At 46.7% G+C, this 15,886-nt stretch overlaps 1 protein-coding gene across 1 annotated transcript in view; it reads left to right on the plus strand.

Moving 5' to 3' along the window:
• The first annotated feature begins 12,233 nt into the window (after positions 1–12,233).
• c3h1orf210 (chromosome 3 C1orf210 homolog) overlaps positions 12,234–15,886 on the plus strand; it is a 30,353-nt gene continuing 26,700 nt past the window's right edge. The window contains exon 1 of the mRNA XM_085983243.1: positions 12,234–12,318. The gene's annotated coding sequence lies outside the window, so the exon portion shown is untranslated. The remainder of the gene's footprint in view (positions 12,319–15,886) is intronic.

Below are 15,886 nucleotides of genomic sequence, written 5' to 3' on the forward strand. Positions count from 1 at the left end.
TGAGGCCATTTAGGAATTTGTGAACATGGATGAGGATAATAGAGAGGTAGGGTACTGTACAACTACTACCTGCATTTATATAGTACCTTTAACAAAAAGAAGGTCCCAAAGTAGGCATGTTTAACGAAAATGAACGATTGATCGTGGAGAGGATTGACTGACGTGTTGGCCGAACAGATGGGTTCAGAGGAGACTTTTAGAGGAAAAGAGGGAGGTGGAAAAGGAGGGAATTCTACAGTGTAGGACTCGGGTGGCTGAAGTCTCTGCTGTCAATGGTGGAATATGGTGGGGTGGGGTGTGGTGGTTGCACAATATATCAGAGTCAGAGGAATGGAGTGTTTCTGGGGGTGGGCGGAGGGGGAATGGGGGGAATATAGGGCTGGAAGAGATTGCAGCGAAAATGCAGCGACTATGCCCAATGCTCCACAGCACTGATGGAGCTGGTTACTAACCCCTGTGTCTCACAGCACTGACAGAGCTGGTTACTAACCCCTGTGTCTCACAGCACTGACAGAGCTGGGTTACTAACCCGTGTCGCACAGCACTGACAGAGCTGGTTACTAACCCCTGTGTCTCACAGCACTGACAGAGCTGGTTACTAACCCCTGTGTCTCACAGCACTGATGGAGCTGGTTACTAACCCCTGTGTCTCACAGCACTGACAGAGCTGGTTACTAACCCCTGTGTCTCACAGCACTGACAGAGCTGGGTTACTAACCCCTGTGTCTCACAGCACTGACAGAGCTGGGTTACTAACCCCTGTGTCTCACAGCACTGACAGAGCTGGGTTACTAACCCCTGTGTCTCACAGCACTGACAGAGCTGGTGACTAACCCCTGTGTCTCACAGCACTGACAGAGCTGGGTTACTAACACCTGTGTCTCACAGCACTGACAGAGCTGGTTACTAACCCGTGTCTCACAGCACTGACAGAGCTGGTTACTAACCCCTGTGTCTCACAGCACTGACAGAGCTGGTTACTAACCCCTGTGTCTCACAGCACTGACAGAGCTGGTTACTAACCCCTGTGTCTCACAGCACGGACAGAGCTGGTTACTAACCCCTGTGTCTCACAGCACTGACAGAGCTGGGTTCTACACAGGAACTCCTGTAACAAGGAGGTGATATAGAATAAGGAAACAAATTGTACTGCTTTCAAGTATAATCTTCATTATGACAGGAAACTCTCTGTCTGCTTGGAGAAATATTTCAAATCAGAGATCCTTTCCCACTCTCTCCTGCCCAGGTCACATGACTATGTTGACAGCTAAGTTCAGAGGGCGGTGATTGCTCCAGTCAGCAGGACGTTGAATATTGTTTTTGAAGCTCATATCTAACTTCCTCCTGACCCTGTGAATCAGTTCTGACTTGATTAGAGTGCGGAAATGTTCTTTATTTCCCCAAAACAGACTCAGCTCAGAACCCTGAGTGAGTGTTAGCATTCCTAAAGCTTTAATAACTGATTCCTGTAGTTAAGGCTATCAATAGCTAAAGATTCCATGGATTCAGATTTCCGTCTCATTTTTAGAGGACAAATAAAAATCTTGATGGAAAAGTCCTTTGCAATGATTTCCAGAATGTACACAACTGGAAATAAAAGTGGGCAAAGGTGTAAGCGAGATTGACAGTGGGTGTGAGAGATTAAAAATGGACAAAGGTGTGATAGAGATTCCCTCAAGGAAGCCTTCAGCCTCCCACAGCCCCCATCACCAGTGTCCCCCGCTCACCCCAGCCCTCCCGATAGCCGACCTCCCCCACCAATGTTCCCTCTTATTATTTTTTTGGTGCGCGACCCCTTTAAGGGGCGGTGCGGCCCAGTGAAACTTCCGTGCATGTGCGGTTTTTCCATTGAGAAACCGGCAAGCGGCATGTGCGGGAGTTTCAGATTGCTGCGCGGCTCCATGGCAGCGCTGTTAAACAGGAACATTATCCCCCACCCCCGACTCCTTCCAAATTTTAATTTGATTTGTTAAGATTTAGTTGAACTTTTGTTTATTTACAGTCGAATTGGGTTTTTTGGGTTCAAATAAAAAGAGGACCCCCGACTCCTTCCAATTGCGGGCTCTCTCCCGCCTCCCAATCACGGCCTCTCATCACTCTCGAAACGGAGTTAAAAAATGTTAATCAGGTCCTCCTGTTAAGTTTGGTAGGACCGCCACGTTCCCACCTTTTCCATGTTCTTCATCTGTTTCCGGCCTCACCCACACCCTCCCCGCCTATATCAGGGCCTAAGAGTGGGTGAAGGTGATTGAAAGTGGGGGAGGGTTGAGTGAGGGGACGAGAAGGTTTAAAACGAATTAAAGGACAGTGATACTGAGATTGGACAAGAGGAAGAGAGATTTAGGCTGAAAATGTAAGAGAGAACGACAGAGGCTGAGATTGTTTGAGGGGATAGAAATTCAGATCAGATGTGAGGGATAGAGATTGAGAATCGGTGAGAAGGACAAAAATTCAGAATGGAGATTCCAACACATGGGACAGGTGTCCAGGCACAGTCGTGGAGGCAAAATCCCTGGAATCATTTAAAAAAAAGTTATATCGGGAGAGAGGCAGTGACTGGGCTTGTTCAGGATGGATGAGCAGAGATGAGATTAAAAAAAAGAAAGACTTGTATTTATATAGCGCATTTCATGACCTCAGGATGTCCCAAAGTGCTTAACAGCCAAGTAAGTACTTTTGAAGTGTAGTCACTGTTGTATGTAGGAAACGCGGCAACCAATTTGCACACAGCAATCTCCCACAAACAGCAATGTGATAGTGACCAAATAATCTGTTTTAATAATGTTGATTGAGGGATAAATATTGACCAGGACAGCGGGGATTACTCCCTGTCTTTCGATAAAAGCCATGGGAACTTTTACATCCACCTGAGAGCAGACTCCCTCAGTACTGCACTGCAGTGTTAGTTTAGATTTTGTGATCAAATCTCTTGGAGTGGGACCTGAACCCACAATCGTCTGACTCAGAGGCAAGAATGCTACTAACTGAGCCTTAGTATCTCTAGTCAAAGCTTCAAAAATACACTACCTAAAAGATTACAACTCAGGGCTGCTTCCATTGAATTATGTAATTAACAAAGAATGTGGATGACTATATTCCAGCTATTTAACTCCAGTCGCTTCAGCAGGAGATGCTGAGAACGAGAGGGGAGAAGATGATTGGGTGAGAGGGAGACATTAAGCCTGGATGAGTGGAATAAAGAGAGGCAGAATGACGCTGGATGTGAGAGGGCACATGTGTAAGAGAGCGAATCAGATATGAAGGCTGGGAGAGAGAGGATAGAAATGAACAGTAGAGAAAGATTAAGGTCAGATTAAAAAAGAACTTGAAGCTGACTCCTGGACTGATGGTGGCTGTCTGTTTAGGATCACAGAGGGTTTATTTGTATGCGATCACTCCAGTGATTTGACGTCACCGTGTATTAGTATTCTAGTACCCTACGTATCCGAGGGAGGCAAAATATGTAGATGGGTCCTTCAGGTAACTCACGTACACTTCCAAATCATAGGATCAAAAGCATCTTTGCCACAATTCTGAGAGCTGTGTTCCTGCCTGCTGTCTACTCCTGAGACTGGTGCGTTTTCCAGGGGAATCTAAAAATGGGAGAAATGAAATGAACCTTAAAAATGTGGACAGACTTAAATGAGGATATTTTGCAATTGTTGGGAAATTCTCCAGTCTATTTCTGCCGAGAAGGAAACCAGGAAAAATCAGGATGTTAATGATTATCCATCTTTCTAACTCTTCTGTCCTATCTTTCACACTGTGCCAAAAAACATACATTTTGCCAATTATTAGGGGGGTTGAATTTCCGTATGTTGGCCTTTAGGGGTCTTTGAGTGAAGCAATATTTGTGTGAGGTGAACAATTACCAAACAAATTAACTTACTCTGGAGTTTTCTTCTGAGTGAAGTGCTCGGTTACTGGACTAGTAATCCAGAGGCCTGGGCTAGTAATCCAGAGGCCTGGGCTAGTAATCCAGAGGCCTGGACTAGTAATCCAGAGGCCTGGGCTAGTAATCCAGAGGCCTGGGCTAGTAATCCAGAGGCCTGGACTAGTAATCCAGAGGCCTGGGCTAGTAATCCAGAGAATGCGAGTTCAAATCCCCCAGCATAGCAGTTTGAGAACTTGAATTCAGTTTTAAAAATGTGGAAATAAAAAGCTGGTACAGGGTATCAGTAAAAATGACTGTGAAGCTGTTGGATTTTGTAAAACTGGAACTAGGGAAAGAAACCTACTGTTCTTACCCGGTCTGGCCTATATGTGACTCCAGTCCCACACCAAAGTGGTGGACTCTTAACTGCCCTCTGATATGGCCGAGCAAGCCACTCAGTTGTAAAAAATTGTTACAATTGCAGTGGTTTAAGAAGAAGGGTCACCACCACCTGCTCAGGGCAACTTGGGATGGACGATAAATGCCGGCCTTGCCAGTGAATTTAAAAAGTGACCCCACCGTAGTGGTGCCATGACTATCACAATTTAATGCTTTAACAAAGAGGAAATGAGCCTCTTCATCTTTACTTTGTTTTACCATCTTCTGGAGATGTTTACGATAAGTTTTCCCTTTCATTCTGTAATAAAAACCCATTCCTTTGTTCGATAGCAAAATACTGCAGATGTTGGAAATCCGAAATAACAACAGAAAATGCTGGAAAAACTCAGCATGTCAGGCAACATCCGTGGAGAGAAATTTGAGTTGACGTTTCGGGTCGAACCCTTCTTCAAAACTGGAAGGAAAATGTTACGTCCGTGTATAATAAGACACAGACTGCGGAGAACGGTACAACAGGTGTTTACTCAACGTGGCTCACACAGCAACTGATCTGTACAGATTACTACTCAGTGTTATATACAGGTGTGGTCACTGCCGGTACTGCAGTATACATGAGCTGTAAAAAATAGTTCCCTCTTTAAAGGTATATACATTACAATTCCTCCCCTTTTAGATTAACAGTACCATAACACTCATTTAACAATTAAATATCAAACTAATTACAATTAACACTTTTAACATGCAACATTAGCTGAAAATAGTCTATTTATATATTCAGTCTTTGGGGAGGCTTCCTGATCCTTTCTGGATAGCGCCTTTCCCGAGTGTCTTGCTCTTGGTGCGGAGGCGATTCTGGCCCCCTGTCGTCGGTTGGTTCATCAGCTTCCGATGCTACTGTTTCTGGGGTAGATGCGACCTGTACGTCGGGTTTATCACCAGGTACGTATGGGCGAGGCATGGGGTTGACTTGTTCCTGTGACTCTAGGATCTGGTCAGCATAGCGTCTCACGATGCTCTCCCCAACGTCCACTGTGTACATTAGTGGGCCCTGCTGTGTGCATATCGTTCCTGGCTGCCATTTTTCTGTTCGGTAGTCGCGGGCCAAGACTGGTTGCCCTACATTGAAGCTCCTTGTTGGCTTCTCATGGATGTGCTGGAATTGCTTACTCTCAACATCTCTTCGTACGTTTTGTCTGAGTAAATCCAGGTGAGATCTTAACCTTCGGTTAAAGAACATCATGGCTGGGGCCTGGTTGGTGACTGCATGTGTCGCATTCCGGTAGGCGAACAGGAAATTGTCCACCTTGTGCTGCAGCGGAATGTTGTCATTGTACATAGCCTTTATTGCCTTCTTAAAGGTTTGTACGAACCTCTCAGCCAATCCATTTGTGGCTGGATGATACGGGGCGGATGTGTAATGCTTTACCCCATTCTTTTTCAAGAACCTCCAGAACTCTTCGGACACAAACTGTGGTCCGTTGTTGGAGCAAATCTGTTCTGGCAAGCCATTCCTGGCAAAAATGGTCCGTAGGACTGCAATAGTTTTCTCCGTGGTGGTGGAGGACATTTTGATGACCTCAGGCCATTTCGAGTGCGCATCCACGGCTATTAAAAACATTGAGTCCATGAATGGACCAGCAAAATCAATATGCACCCGTTGCCATGGAGATGAGGGCCACTCCCATGGGTGTAGAGGGGCCTGTGGTGGTGCATTTTGGACTTTCTGGCATCCTGAGCAGCTCTTGGTCAGGTCCTCGATTTGTTTATCGATTCCCGGCCACCACACATAAGCCCTGGCTAGGCTTTTCATTTTTACCCCTCCCAGATGACCCTCATGAAGCTCATTGAGCACTCTATCCCTTAACTTGGGTGGAATTACCACTCGGGATCCACACATCAAGGTCCCCCGGCACACTGACAGCTGTTCTTGTCGAGAATGCTGGCAACAGTGAGTCGCCATGTGCTGGCCATCCCTTCACCGTCAAATCATATACCCGAGACAGTGTCGGGTCATTTCGGGTTTCCTTTTCGATACAAGCGTTAGTTACTGGTAGGTATTCAACTATAGTCGAATGGAATATTTCGACAGTATCCACTGCTGGTGCTTCCTCCGCAGTAGGCAGTGGCAGGCGTGATAGCCCATCAGCATTTCCATGCTGTTTCGTGCCCTTATATTCAATCTCATAGTGGTGCGCCCCTAGAAAAAGTGACCATCTTTGTAGTCGTTGCGCAGTCATCACCGGAACGCCCTTCTTTGGATTAAAAATGGAGACAAGAGGCTGGTGATCACTCAGCAAGGTGAATTTCTGCCCGTGCAGATAGTGATTGAACTTTTTCACTCCCCACACTAGGCTGAGGGCCTCCCTGTCAATCTGGGCGTAGTTACGCTTGGCTGAGGGTAGTGATCGTGACGCAAAGGCTATTGGCCTCTCTGAGCCGTCCGAGAATTTGTGCGACAGCACCGCTCCAATGCCGTAGGGTGACGCATCACATGCCAACTGAATTGCCAATACCTCTTTCGATGTGATTAGTGTTTTGCTCTTTTGGAAAGCTCGTCTACATTCATCACTCCACTTCCATGGCACTCCAGTTTGCAGTAGGGTGTTCAGTGGGTGTAGTATTGTAGACAAATTTGGCAAGAACTTATGGTAGTAGTTTACCAGCCCGAGGAACGACCTCAGTTGTGACATATTTTCCGGTGCTGGAGCCTTGACTACTGCCTCAATCTTCTCTGGGGACTTATGTAACCCCTCTTTATCGATAACGTGGCCACAATACGAGATCTGTTTTCTAAAAAACTCGCATTTGGGGCGGTTAGCTCGGAGCCCATATTCCTGCAATCTAGTGAGCACCTGCTCCAGGTTGGCAAGGTGATCACTGTCATTTTCGCCCGTGATCAGGATGTCGTCCAAATAACACTGGGTCCCTGGGATCCCTTGCAGGACTTGTTCCATTGCCCTCTGCCAAATAGCCGGAGCTGATGCTACCCCGAATACCAGCCGGTTGTATTGGTAGAGACCTTTATGGGTGTTGATTGTGAGGTATTTTTTTGATGCTTCTTCTACCTCCATTTGCAGATACGCCTGGGCCAGATCAATCTTAGTGAAGCGTTTCCCTCCAGATAGCGAGGCGAAAATATCTTCAATCCGCGGAAGTGGATATTGTACGGTGTGAAGGACCGGGTTCACTGTTACCTTAAAGTCCCCGCAGATGCGAACCTTCCTTGGTTCCCCAGGCGTGCTGCTCAATGACTTTTTCATCACAGGGACGATGGGTGTAGCCCACTCGCTCCAGTCTACCTTGGACAGTACACCTGAACGTTCCAGACTCTCCAGCTCTGCTTCGACGGCTGGGCGGATCGCATAAGGTACCGGTCTGGCCTTAAAAAATTTTGGGCTTGCGTTTTCTTCAATTTTAATCGTCGCTGTCATGCCTTTTAGTGTTCCGAGTCCTTGCTGGAACACTTCTTTCGCGTCAGTTAGGATCTTTGACAGTCGCCCAGGTGTGACGTCGTCATCCTTTTTGTCAGCCACAGTCAGTGCCTGTATGGAATGCCAATCCAGTTGTACTTTCTGGATCCATTCACGTCCCAGTAATGGTGGTCCTCCATCTTGCGATACATACAGGTCTAGTTTTGGTGTTTCCTTACCGTTATATATAACGGTCACCCTTATTTTTCCTTTGGGGTAGACTTTTTGCCCCGTGTATGTCTTCAAAATAATTTTTGTGTCTCTCAAGGGTATGTGTGAGAATAGCTGCTCGTAGTCCCGTCGGTTTATGACTGTTAGGGCTGATCCTGTGTCCAATTCCATCTTTACCTGGACTCCTGCTAACTTGAGAGTGACCCAAATGGTTCGGTGATCCTCCGTTGTGATCACATTATGTAGTTTCAGACAACTCAGTTCCCTGCTTTCGGAGTCGTTATCACTCTTTTGTTCATCTGAACTATTCTCCGTCATCTTATGTACCTTCTTGTACTTTCCTTTGGTAGGTTTCTTATTGCTGGTTTTCTTTTCCGACCTGCAGATTCGTGCTATGTGTGCTACTTTTCCGCACTGTCTGCACACTTTGTCTTTGAACCAGCAATCATTCTGGTCATGTGTTGTTCTGCCGCAGCGATAGCACTTCTCTGTTCCATATGACATTTCATTTGTGCCATATTCTTGCGGTCTCTGCAGCCTTCTGGACTCAATATCGAGTTCAACAATTTCAGATCATAACCTCGGCCCCTATTACATTTTTTCTTGTAATTTTTCCACTCCTTTCCCCCCCCCCCTTTCCTTTTGTTTCTCTCTCACACCTGGCAGCTATCTCTTGCCCTGCCAGTACACTTTACACCTAATCTCAGCCTATTACCATCTCGTCCAGCTTCGAACACTTTTTATTGTCTCTTTTACTTCTTTTGTTTCTTTCACTTCTTTTGTCCGATCGCAGCCCTGCCTTCGATCTATTTTCTTTTCCTTCCAGTTTTGAAGAAGGGTTCGACCCGAAACGTCAACTCAAATTTCTCTCCACGGATGTTGCCTGACCTGCTGAGTTTTTCCAGCATTTTCTGTTGTTATTTCCCATTCCTTTGTTAATTTGTAACTCTTAGCTTGGCACCAATAGCCCCTTTAGCCGGCGACCAGAGGTGCAAGGGACCACTCAACCACAGCTGTCTCCTCTGATTTTTCTCTGCCCCTAGTCTCGGCTCAGCCTCCTCTCTGTCCAATGCAGCTCATATTGGAAGCTGTACCCATTCCAGCTCTATGTATTAGTGTGCTAACATCAATGCCACCATTTTGCCAGCTCCTTATAAGAAGTGAACTGGACATCATGCAGAAATGTTGACTGGATACTATAGAACTATTGTTCAGAAACCATTGAAAATAAAAGAACAGGAAGACTTACACTTACGTAACTGTCTATCACATCTCTCAGGAGGACATACCAAAACTCCTCACATATAATGAATTACTTTCAAGTGCAGAGACTGATGCTATGTAGGTGAACACGGCGGCCATTTGCACAATGCCCACAAACAATGGGCAACCTGTTGACCTATCATTTGGTGGTGTTGGCTGAGGAATGAATGTTGGCGAGGACACCCTATTCTTCAAATAGTGCCGTGAGATCTTTAACATTCACCTGAGAGGCAGACAGAGCTTCAGCTTAACATATCATACAAAGGATTTCGACAGTAGTGTACTGAAGTTCCAGCCTAGACTAAGGACTCAATTTTCCTCCTCTTATATGTGCCGGGGAACACTCAATTCTCAAGTGCAGAGGAGAGGAGAAGGGGGCAGTGACCTGTGACGCCAGGTATAGGTGCCCCCTTCACAGTGCCCTGTGGATTTACAGGATTTCTCCCAAGCAGAGGTGCTGAGTGCTGCCACCAGCAGCAGGCCCGAGTGAAAGGCAGGCGGGAAGAGCATAAATGGCCCTCCTGCTTCATTTTGCTCTCCTGACGCCGGAGAAGAGGAAGGCTTTAAGTGGAAAATGACAGATGATGGATCAAGATAAATACCTTTGTTTTACTGGCGCGGGGATGAGAGGTGGAGGCCTTCTGGTTGTTGTTTTGGACAGCAGGCCGTCACTGCTGCTGCCGTGCTCTCAGTAAACTCTCAGTTCTGAGGGACTGCCTGTCGTGCTCTCAGTAAACTCTCGGTTCTGAGGGACTGCCTGTCGTGCTCTCAGTAAACTCTCAGTTCTGAGGGACTGCCTGCCTGCTCTCAGTAAACTCTCAGTTCTGAGGGACTGCCTGCCTGCTCTCAGTAAACTCTCAGTTCTGAGGGACTGCCTGTCGTGCTCTCAGTAAACTCTCAGTTCTGAGGGACTGCCTGTCGTGCTCTCAGTAAACTCTCAGTTCTGAGGGACTGCCTGCCTGCTCTCAGTAAACTCTCAGTTCTGAGGGACTGCCTGCCTGCTTTCGGTAAACTCTCGGTTCTGAGGGACTGCCTGTCGTGCTCTCAGTAAACTCTCGGTTCTGAGGGACTGCCTGTCGTGCTCTCAGTAAACTCTCGGTTCTGAGGGACTGCCTGCCTGCTCTCAGTAAACTCTCAGTTCTGAGGGACTGCCTGTCGTGCTCTCAGTAAACTCTCAGTTCTGAGGGACTGCCTGTCGTGCTCTCAGTAAACTCTCAGTTCTGAGGGACTGCCTGCCTGCTCTCAGTAAACTCTCGGTCCTGAGGGACTGCCTGCCTACTCTCAGTAAACTCTCAGTTCTGAGGGACTGCCTGCCTGCTCTCAGTAAACTCTCAGTTCTGAGGGACTGCCTGCCTGCTTTCGGTAAACTCTCGGTTCTGAGGGACTGCCTGTCGTGCTCTCAGTAAACTCTCGGTTCTGAGGGACTGCCTGTCGTGCTCTCAGTAAACTCTCAGTTCTGAGGGACTGCCTGTCGTGCTCTCAGTAAACTCTCAGTTCTGAGGGACTGCCTGTCGTGCTCTCAGTAAACTCTCAGTTCTGAGGGACTGTCTGCCTACTCTCAGTAAACTCTCAGTTCTGAGGGACTGCCTGCCTGCTCTCAGTAAACTCTCGGTTCTGAGGGACTGCCTGCCTGCTCTCAGTAAACTCTCAGTTCTGAGGGACTGCCTGTCGTGCTCTCAGTAAACTCTCAGTTCTGAGGGACTGTCTGCCTACTCTCAGTAAACTCTCAGTTCTGAGGGACTGCCTGTCTGCTCTCAGTAAACTCTCGGTTCTGAGGGACTGCCTGCCTGCTCTCAGTAAACTCTCAGTTCTGAGGGACTGCCTGCCTGCTCTCAGTAAACTCTCAGTTCTGAGGGACTGCCTGTCGTGCTCTCAGTAAACTCTCAGTTCTGAGGGACTGCCTGCCTGCTCTCAGTAAACTCTCGGTTCTGAGGGACTGCCTGCCTGCTCTCAGTAAACTCTCGGTTCTGAGGGACTGCCTGTCGTGCTCTCAGTAAACTCTCAGTTCTGAGGGACTGCCTGTCGTGCTCTCAGTAAACTCTCAGTTCTGAGGGACTGCCTGCCTGCTCTCAGTAAACTCTCAGTTCTGAGGGACTGCCTGCCTGCTCTCAGTAAACTCTCAGTTCTGAGGGACTGCCTGTCGTGCTCTCAGTAAACTCTCAGTTCTGAGGGATTGCCTGCCTACTCTCAGTAAACTCTCAGTTCTGAGGGACTGCCTGCCTGCTCTCAGTAAACTCTCAGTTCTGAGGGACTGCCTGCCTGCTCTCAGTAAACTCTCAGTTCTGAGGGACTGCCTGTCGTGCTCTCAGTAAACTCTCAGTTCTGAGGGACTGCCTGCCTGCTTTCGGTAAACTCTCAGTTCTGAGGGACTGCCTGTCATGCTCTCAGTAAACACAGCGACAGTGGCATTTCTGCACTCGTTTCCAGGCTCAAGGCCCCATTCAGAAGCAGGCCTAGCAGCTTGATGGTATCCAACAAGATAACTACTCCACGGCACTTTAAGGGTTAATTCTGCACTGGCAGGTTTTTTTTGTCTCAGCATTGTGGATGATGCAGTGGAAAATGTTGGGCAATTGCATTCCTCTGAAAGAATGTAAAATCTACCTGCACTTACTGTCCCGTGGAAAACGTGACCTGTGTCTCTATGGGGTTTACTGTTGTCTCTTTATGTGGCCTGCCGGAATGAGTAAACATACAGGAAGTGTTGCTGGTACGGCAAAGAATTAGCTCAGAAATTGTTACACTAAACCACCAGGATAATATGCAAATATATACAATCAATGGTTCTACAGTCCTCAGACCTTGGTTAGGTTTCAAAATAAGCATTGTCAGCTACTAGGTGTAAAACAAAACAAAGCTGGCAGTGTGTGCGAGACTGTACATGATTACTACCTTTAGTTCATTGCCACAATAGTGAATGAAGGGAAAGTTGAAAATGTTTGATTTGGTTGCTTGGTTAAAGATTAACCAATATTCAGCTTGTAGAGATCAGTAACTTGCAAACGGCTTGTAGCTCCGAGAAGGTTAATGCAGACTGCAACCTTTGCACTGTGGCACTCCCGCATTACAAACACTCCTGCACTCGGAGAGGCAAAACGACGGCAAGAAACCAGCCTTTAAAAAAAATTAAATATCCCTCAGGTAAGAGATTCCTCTTCTGTTGACTTCATTAAGAGTGCTTCAGGTCTTCAGTCCGGCAAAGAAAGTGGTGGGTTTTTCAGCACCTTAAAGCTGTAAATATCCGTCTATCGGGAAATAATAATAGTAGCAGGTGTGGGGAGGTGATTAAGTTCCCCTTTGCACAAATATAGGATCCAATGACCTGATGCTTGTGTTACTCTGCAGTGGTGTAAGAAACCTTGTAGGAAGATGATGCAGGATCACATAGAACAATAATAAAAAGTGAAAGAATATAGAGTAAAACCGAGAGTGCAGGAGTAAAATGGGCAGCGATTTAGAGTGAAGCAACTTGGAGTACAGGAACATGGAGCACAGGAATCAAAAGGGGAGGAACTTCAAGTCGTGGAATAAAAGAATCTGCACATTGTTAATTCCTGGGCACCTTTTTAATATTGCATGGGAACACACTGAATATAAAGTAGGGATCTGAGGATTACACCACTGTGCACGTATTTCACTGAATGCGGCCCCACCCTGTTAAAGAGACTGAGGCATTGAAATTGGGATTAACCAATATTGTACCGACAATATACTCTGCTGCAGTTTTAATTATGGCTTTGAATAATTTAAAATCTTTGAATGTTAGCTCTTTGCGAAACTCCAAAAAAATAATAATTAGAAATACTGCTAATTGTTGCCATGAGGCGCACTCCTGACATGTTAGCCTGGAGGAGGGGTCGTCATGCGGTGAATTGCAAGGCCTAAGTTTTAAAAATTAATTTAAGGGATTTGGGCATCGCTGGCAAGGCCAGCATTTACTGCCCATCCCTAATTGCCCTTGAGAAGTGTGCAGGAGCTGGGGCAGGGCGATAGGACGCCACAGGGGACGACTCTCCAGATGGCGAGACATCATATCCTAGCTCTACTGCAGAGGACTCAGATGCTGACTTCAGGGGCCCAGTCTACCGAAGAAGGCTAATGGGTATATACCAGGAAATACTAGGTATACTGAGCAGCCTGCCAGCGAGCTTGCGCACAATGGCTGAGAGCACGGAGGAGTTCAGCTCTAACTTGGGCTTCATGCAGAGCATGGGGACCATTCTGTTCAGCATGTGGTCACCTCCATGAACATGACAGTGGCACCTACCACGATGGAGCCTCTGCTGACAACTCTGACAGCTTCCGTGGCAACTCACACTGCTGTCGTGGTAGCTCAGATTTGGCTCCTTGTTGGCTGTGGGGACCAGCGTTGGCAGGAGCTGCCAGAAATTCACATCACGCCTGCGCTCTGTAGGAATGCTGAGGCACAGCCCCATGAGAATGGCCTTGGCTTTCACAGGAGAGGCACCTGCCATCCTCTCTCAGCAGTACAGCATGCCTGCTCCCCCATCACCCACTCTTCTAGTGCCCGGGTCAGTGCCACACAGCCAGCTGGGGCATACGGCTCTGGGCCACGCCAAGATGCTGCAGTCTGTAATCAGGCCCACAGCTGCTCGAGGTCATCCACCACGGCCATCTAAAGTGTCCTCAATGGAAGCTCCACCTTTCAAGCTGTAGCACTGGGGAAACAATTCATAGAAGCATTACTACAACAACAACAACTTGCATTTCTATAATGGCCCAGAAATTCGGGTCTCCACGGGTGAGTACGCACGGGGTACTCACGCGTGGGCCTGATGGAAGTGCCGGTTTCTTGCATGCACTGCGCATGCGCGGGAAACCAGCACCTCCGTTCCTCTGAACGAAGGGGTTCAGAGGTTGAACACGTGCGCGCGGGAGTCTGCGCGTGCGCTTTGAAGTTACGTTTTTTTTACAGGTTTCTCTGGGAGGGTAAGTCTTTAGATTTTAGAAATGTAAAAACCAGGTGTAAGGCCTGCATTTTAAAAGGTAAGTGGTCAATTAATTAAAATTAAAACATTTTTTCCACAGGTTTATTATTTTTAAATACTTTAAAGCAAGGTAAGTTTATTTTTAGCCCCGTTAGAATATAAAATTATTTTTTCCAAAAATTTAAATTATTGTTTAAAATAGTTATTTAATGTAATTTATAGTTTATTTAAAAAGTGTGATGATTTAAAAAAAATTATTTGAAGGTTTACTACTATTTTGGGGCCGTAGTATTTATAAGTTTTGACAGGTCTTCCTGTCACTACGTATGAATGGACTTTCCCCTGCACCGATTGGCTGCCCATGGCCCACGTGATCCCAGGGGACGCATCGAACTAACTATGCCCCTGGGACACGCAAGCACAGTGCACCGGCAGCTGGGCCAGGCCCCGCGGCGGAATTCCATGGGGCCCTACAGCTCAACTGCCGGCGCGCAAGGTAAGTGCAGGTCGGGGGCTTGCACCCACGGGACGCCCCCGACCCGAATTTCTGGGTCAATGCCTTTTACATAGTAAAACGTCCCAAGACATTTAACAGGAGCGTTATCAAACAATCTTTGACACCGAGCCACATAAGGAGATATTAGGACAGGTGACCTAAAGCTTGGTTAAAGCTTTTAAGGAGCATCTTAAAGGAGGGGAGAGAGGTAGAGAGCCAGAGAGGGAATTCCAGAGCTTAGGACCTAGGCAGCTGAAGGCACGGCCGTGAATGGTGGTGAAGAAAATCGGATAGGATAGGTAAACGAGAATACAAGACTTGGGTTTGCACAAGGGTCTTTCGTAATCATTCCTGTTACGTATTATACACAGATGGAATTGAGTTGCTCGATTCAATTTTTTGTTGCTGGATTTGGTGTTGGTGTTAATATTCGTAGTGAAGTGTGGGAAGAACAATAAGGCTGGACTGAAGGAAGGCAATCGGATGGTGGTAGTAAGGATGGTGGTGATGAGGAATGTGGGACTGTTGGTGTATTGGGGATGGGAGGGATAGTTCACGTGAAGCATTAGAATATAGACCAGTTAGCCTAATATCTGTGCCAGGAAATTACTCGAGTCTATAATTAAGGATAGGGTGACTGAACACCTTGAAAATTTTCACTGATCAGAGAGAGCCAGCATGGATTTGTGAAAGGTAGGTCATGACTGACGAGCCCGATTGAATTTTTTGAAGAGGTTACTAAAGTAGTGAACAGGGGAATGTCTATGGATGTTATTTATATGGACTTCCAGAAGGCATTTGATAAAGTCCCTCATAAGAGGCTGTTAACTAAAGTTGAAGCCCGTTTACCAGAATGATACCTGAACTCCAAGGGTTAAATTACGAGGAGAGGTTACACAAATGAGGGTTGTATTCTCTAAAATTTAGAAGGTTAAGGTGATTTGATTGAAGTTTTTAAGATATTAAGGGGAACAGATAGGGTAGTTAGAGAAACTATTTCCGTTGGTTGGGGAGTCTAGGACTAGGGGGCATAGTCTAAAAATTAGAGCTAGACCTTTCAGGAGTGAAATTAGGAAACACTTCTACACACACAGGGTGGTAGAAGTTTGGAACTCTCTTCTGCAAGCGGCAATTGATGCTGGGTCAATTGTTAATTTTAAATCTGAGATTGATAGATTTTTGTTAACCAAAGGTATTAAGGGATACGGGGCAAAGGCAGGTATATGGAGTTAGGTTGCAGATCAGCCATGATCTCACTGAATGG

The sequence above is a fragment of the Somniosus microcephalus genome, chromosome 3 (genome assembly GCF_052327205.1).
Source record: "Somniosus microcephalus isolate GS21.2 chromosome 3, FLI_Smic_1.0, whole genome shotgun sequence".
In the NCBI taxonomy this organism is placed as follows: domain Eukaryota; kingdom Metazoa; phylum Chordata; class Chondrichthyes; order Squaliformes; family Somniosidae; genus Somniosus; species Somniosus microcephalus.